Raw genomic sequence first — 6,744 nt, 5'->3', positions numbered from 1 at the left:
ATCCAAGGCATTCAAATCAGTTACTTGACGTTATGGAAACAACAGATGATAGATAGATATACATAAAGAGAGAAAATAAATTTGATCGTGTGAGAAAGAGAGAGAGAGAGAGAGAGAGAGAGAGAGAGAGAGAGATGAAGTGGAGATGGTCGTGTATTTTCTTGAAACAAAGTTTGTCGTCAGCGGTTGGGTACAAACCAAAGGCGAAGGCGGCGTTAGGGCTGAGGGCGGTGTGTGCATTGTTTTCAACGGAGTCGGGTGGCTGCGGAAGTGGTAGTGATGTGGTCGGAGGAGGAGGGGATAATAATAATAATAATAATAATAATAATAATAATAATAATAATAATAATAATAATAATAATAATAATAATAATAATAATAATAGTATGTCATTTGCGGAGGCGAAGAAGCTGATGAGATTGGTAAATGTGGAAGCGTTGAAGATAAAGCTAAGGGGTGAAGAGAAAGAGGTGATCTGCTATTCGGAGCTCCTACAAGCCTGTGAGAGTATGGGCGTTGCCAAATCTCGCCACGAAGCTGCTACTTTCGCCCGTGTTCTTGATGAGGCTGGTGTTGTTCTTCTCTTCAGAGACAAAGTCTATCTTCATCCCGATAAGGTACTTCTCTCCAAATTTGTTTGTAAAATATGTGAATTGAAATTTTCTATCTTAAGATATTTCTCTAGAGAGTGGGAAGTATATGTAAGGCAAAGAAATTTGAAATTTCTCTGGAGAGTCCATGAAAGGCTAAGGACGCTAGAGAAATTTAAAATTTCTCTGGAGGGGTAATTTTGTGAGAAGGCCGATGAAGTCAGAAAAATTTTCAAATTTCTCTGGAGTGTTAAGTCCATGAGAGGCAGGGAGGGCAGAGAAAATTCTCTATCAAAAGCTTCTTTTCTTTTCTTTTTTTTGTTTTTTTCTTTCATTCGCCAAATCTCAATTGCATCCATAAACACCCATACATTGGATGTGAGTTTACTTATGATCGTTTATTTTCCCTTCCTTTCTCAAATCAGAGAAATTTAAAAGTAGCTGTGAGAATTTCCCAAGCTACAAGTTTCTCAGTGAAATTTCACACAATTGTGAGAGATGCTCTCAAAGCTTCTTTCACAGAACCAGAACTAACAACAACGCTACATATATAAATCAGAGAATTAATTACAAATTTCTCTAGAGACGTAATTTTGTGAAAAGGCAGAGAAATTTCTCTGGGAGAGTGGGAAGTATATGGAAGGCAGAGAAATTGGGAGAAGGGGAGGACAGAGAAATTTACAGTGGGAAGTTTAGGGAAAGTCTGAGAAATTTTGAAAATTTCTCTGAACCAATTTTCTCTGTGACGTGAATTTTCTTTGGACTAATTTTCTCTGGACCAATTTTCTCTGGATCAACTTGAGAGACCTTAGATATTATGAAAATATTAGATGTCTTTTATGCTATAAAATCTTAATACGAGGGACCTTAAAAAAAAAACCCTTAAAAGTCCCAAACTTTCTCATTTATATTTCTCTTACATCATTTTATCTTCTTTTTTTTTAATTATTTATTTATTTATTATTATCTACCACAACCACAACCACAACCACTATCATTATCAACCATCGCTAGCCACCATCCATTTTCTACACCAACCACCACCACCCTTTTTCACATCTTTCACTCTTTTAAGCCATCTACAAATCTAAATATGTGGATGTTTGGGAAGTGGATTTTTATGTAGGTTTTTTTAGTTGTAGAATATTATTGGAGAAATTTTTTTTTGTGTTTGGAAAGATAGTTGGATTTTTTTGTGATTAGATGTGATGTTTGTGAGAGAAAAAGTGAAATGATTATGGGGTTGGATGTGATATTTTATTTGGATGTGTTTTTTTTAGTTTTGCAAAAAATTTGTCTTTTTGTGAAAAAAATAAAAAAAAACCCAAGTCTCAAACTCCCCAAACATTCAAATATATATATATATATATATCTTCTATCTGTTATTTATGGGTTGTTTTGGGAATAAGTTGACTTTTCTATTTATTACGAAAAGACGTGAAAAAAAATAGAGGGCGATGTGACCTAAATAATTCAAAAAATTGGTATAAGTCACTTTCCAAAAGAGGCCTATATGTATACTATTATATGTGAATGCCATAATTGGTATTGACATCTTATTTTTGAATTTTCTCAAAGTACAGTTATGTCATAAATTTAGTTTATATATATATATATATATATCAAATCTCTCAACTTTTGATTTTTTCAAACTCATTTTAAATTTCAAATTTAATCATATAATATATAAACCTGTTTTCTAAAATAAAATGCGTGTGTCGACATTTGTAGTACTATTATAAAAGTAAGGCTTGAATTGGTTTATGTCTCATTTTTTTAATTTTCTCAAAATGACTCTATATTAAGTACATGGGCAGTTATGCCCTAAATTCATTTTTTATTTTATTTTATTTTATTTTTGTTTTTTTGTTTCTCTCAACTTCTGATTTTTCAAAATTCATTTTAGTTTCAAATTTCAAATTCAATCATACAATAATCTTATTTTCCTCAAAATACCCCAATAAGGTTGTTTTGTCAAATCACTCAATTATTAATCTCTTTAGATTTATAAAATGTTCTAATTTTGAATTTAATCATACATTTTACAATCTTATTTCTCTAATCTTATGGACGGCATGGCATGTACTTACCACTTATTATATATATATATATATATATATATATATATATGTACTAGTTGAGAGGCGTCGTGCTTCGCACGATCACCCATGCCCGTGGTTCAAGCAAATTTTAACATGAAATCAAATATAGTATGAGGTAAGTCCTACTCTCTATGTATGTGGAAGAAATTGATATGCCCATAGAAAGATTAAGAATATCCACCCCATTATTCGTTTTTCTTCTTTTGATATGTGAGACCTACATAGGACCGATGTGGATCCCACAGAAATCTGAGGCCAAAATGTGTTTGTGCCACACCAGTGTGCCACAAACCGTACTGATAACAGAGAAGATACCAGCAGAAGCAGCATCAATGACTTGGCCTTTGGAGTCCCTAACATGGAAAACCATCCTGGTTTTGTAGTTATTGTGAACCAAATAGAAGGCCTACAAGTTCTACTTCTTCTCTATCTCTTCAGTCAAAGCCCCCATCTCATAATTTCTATCCTCATTCTTTTTTAGATATCAAAATCTAAATCGGATAGGACGGATGGATCTTTCTTTCTAGAAGTGGCTGTGTTGCTTGGAAAACTAGTTGTTTAGCTAAACAAGTTTTAACTAAATGATGCATGACGCACAAGAAGCAAAGGGAAAAAAAAAAAGAAAAAAAAAAGAAAAGAAAAGAAGAAGGAACAAAGCACAACTAAGAAATTAATAGATGGAAAAAAATGGTCCACGTGATACGCTTAGTGGAAGCCAATTCTAGGTACACAGCCTTAAAAGGTGTGTACTATGACTTCAAAGTGGTATTGATTATGACTTGAAGTGGTGGTCAAAATTAGGCCTGCCTTGGTTATGAGGCTAGGCGGTGTTTGGTTACAAAGCAAAATTGATGTTGGTCATGAGGTGTAGTGGTGGTTTTGGTTAATTATAACCCAAAGTGGTCATGGTTTGACACAAGCGGTGGTGGTTATGAACCAAAGTGGATATGATTCAAGGGCTTATATTCATTTTTCTAGATCAAATGGTGGAAAGTGGAGTTCCATATGGCATGCTCACCCTTTTGGGGGTGGGGTGGGAGTAAATATTGGATGTAACAGTGAGACTATGTTGTGGTATCACCATCCAATGAGTAATCTCACTTTGCGGTAAGGACCACAATGTCGTTGGGTTAATGGGAGACAAGATCTGTCCATCTAATCTATTTGTGACTTTTTACTGACCGGTGACCACATAAGATGGTATCACCTTTATTACACTCGATATTTTTTCATGGGGTGGGGGGACGTCTTTCCCTTTACTGGATTTGCAAATTAAGTGAAAAAAATAAATTGTTCACCTGAACCATTAGATTGAACAGATGAGCACTACTAGAAAGTTTATGCTGATATGCTGTTGTACTACCAAGCAATGCACTTGAAGATCTGCCAGATTGCCGCATAGCAGTTGGAGGGTATGTAAGTTCCCAATCATCAGCAGCGGCCAGGGCAGCAGTACTCTCTTCAATACTTTTTAAATTAGCTTCTAGTGCGTGTTCAACGCTAGGTCTAAAGGGTCTCAACAGCACAGGACAAAGTGCCAAGCCACGAGCTTCCAACAGGGAACAATGACCTAAAGCTATTTGCACACACTCTGCCGCAGCCCTTAAACGTCCAGCAGCAGCGGATGAAGCTAATGCATGTCTTTTAACCAGGAGTGCATAAGCATCAGTTTGCTTTGTAGCCCACATCACAAGCTCTGAAGTGTAGGCTGTCTCCTTTCCAAAGATAGCCAAAGAATCACTGGCAGCTTGAGCAATAGCCGAGAACACTAGCTGTGAGAGGGCGGCAGTATATGCTCCTCCATATGAGGTGCTTGATGGACGAAGGCTTTGCATGTTATACTGATATCTATGGTAATGTGCATTGAGCAGCAAACTATGCGCATGAGGGCCATCTCCAAGCTTTTTAAGAGCTGAAATAGCTGCACGAAGCTCACTGCCACGTGTAGAAGGTTGGCAAGCAACTTCAGCAAGCTGATCAGCTAATTTTTGCCTATGTTCAGTAATAGTAGTCTGCAGTGACAATAGTACAGCTGGACTTAATGTTTTCTTTTCTTTTGCTTCAGAAACTACGTGTTCTCCTTCATCAAGGGTTTCCAAAGCTTCATCCACCCTCCTCTCGGCTAACAAAACATTAAGTAAATCAGGGAACTCTTTTAACTGTTTCTTAAGGTCTGAAGGTTCTTTGTTCTCATAGTTAGATAGTCCATTTGCAGAAGGACCATTAGGAACAGTGATAGCTAATGAATCAATGTGAACTCCCTCAGCTAGACCATGAATTAAAGTTGCCCGCGTAGATAGCAGGTTATTGATTGATGAAAGCTCCCCCTCTAAATCTGAGATCTCTTTTGATGTGCAGTTGAAAAAAAATTGATTTAAAATACAAGCTGCATTGGATAACCAATCAATATCAATAAAATGAGATCATCTTTCAAAAGGAAAAGCACAGGTATAGTAGGAAAATTCAGAGAAAGAAAATAGACCAAAATGCATCAACAAAAAGGGTGGATAAACTTTTATTGCCATCTATTTGAAAGGGAATACAGTCCAAAAAAAAAAAAAATGCATCCCCATTTGGCCGCTTTCAGAAGATGCTTTTGCTAATCAAGAAAGAGGGGAAAAAATGCTATCCACACACAGGGTTGTCCTTATAATGAGTGGCAGAAATTTAGTCCAATGTGTCAATAACTTAATATGCGTTGGTATGATGTCATGAAAAGGCATGAAGTAGATAATTTGGGTATACTGATGAATTATAATTATATATTGTCGAAGCACCATTGGTTTAATGGTTAAGACTTGGCCTAATAATCTTGAGGTTATGGGTTCAAGTCTTGGGCCACCACTTTACGCTTTATGCCAAAGGTTAGGTGTGTACTGAATCTTTCCCCTCCCAAACACACATTAATGTGTACTTCTTGGGCGTTGTTTTTATTGTCGAAGCAACTGTTGCAAAAGGACTCGCCGTATGAAGGCTGTGTAGTTAGCATAGTATACACTTTTATGCATTTCCTCAGCTGAAACTTTCTTCAAATCAAGAAGATACGAGCATAATTGCCTTATTTCCTGTAAGCCAATGCCGGTGTTAATATAGTAATTAATAAATCTTTCCAATATGGTAAGTTGGTAGAGACCACACTATACATAAATACATTTCTTGGTAACTCAAAGAGTTTCTCTCAATAGTCAACACAAAGTATTGATTGACATAGTAAATAGTATCCCTTGCATTCACGCTTCTATCCGTAGATATAATTCAATTACACGGTGAAGTTATCAGACTAAAAGAAAAATAACAGTCAAATGTTGCCAATGCAACATTTTGGAAAGCAAATACACAACCAGAACTCAAGACCATAGTCAACAGCTCAATATCTTGACTTGTAGATGCTTCAGTTGATAAGAAAAAGTTGCCAATGCAACATTTGATTGCGTGAGCAACTGAACCCCAGAGGAAAAGTACTTATATGTAGATAATAAATGGCTTGGCAAAAGAGAATACCCTCTAACAGCCACTTGTGTCGACACATTGGATGAAGCCACCTTCAAAGGCACAATTCTATTGCAAAATGGTACATCAAAAGCAATTGTTATCCAAATATCGGCTAAAATTCTTGACTAAATATAAGGGAGACCTGTTTTATTAACTGCTCAAATGTGTTTGTAAAAAATATTTTAATTTCTAAATGGAAACTGCAATTATTATAAAACACATGCTGTTTTATATGCTTCACTCTTAGAACATGGGAAGAAAATGTAATAAACAAATCTTTTCCTGCCCAGAATTGGGTTTTTTCTCGTGAATTTTAACAATAAAAAAAGTGCACTGCCACTTGGATTTTTAAGTCCAACATTCAATTTAATTGCTTCTTATTGGAAATGATGTACATTTTCAACATAAAGTAGGGCCTCATACATAAAATTGGGGATTCACTTGTGCGCATACAAATGAATGTGTGCTTGCTTGCATTCATCCTTAAAAAAAGATACAATTTGGGCATATTGCTTCACAGTAGGTCTAAACCCCTTAGCCAATTGATCCAAGTTGGACAT

At 35.8% G+C, this 6,744-nt stretch overlaps 1 pseudogene; it reads right to left on the bottom strand.

Moving 5' to 3' along the window:
* Positions 1–3,948: 3,948 nt before the first annotated feature.
* Positions 3,949–6,744, bottom strand: LOC114306156 (exocyst complex component EXO84B pseudogene; annotated as a pseudogene).

Source organism: Camellia sinensis, chromosome 11, assembly GCF_055761805.1.
Source record: "Camellia sinensis isolate YWXY chromosome 11, ASM5576180v1, whole genome shotgun sequence".
Classification (NCBI taxonomy): domain Eukaryota; kingdom Viridiplantae; phylum Streptophyta; class Magnoliopsida; order Ericales; family Theaceae; genus Camellia; species Camellia sinensis.
The sequence above is the reverse complement of the archived record's forward strand: the minus strand, read 5'-3'. Positions and strand labels throughout refer to the sequence as shown.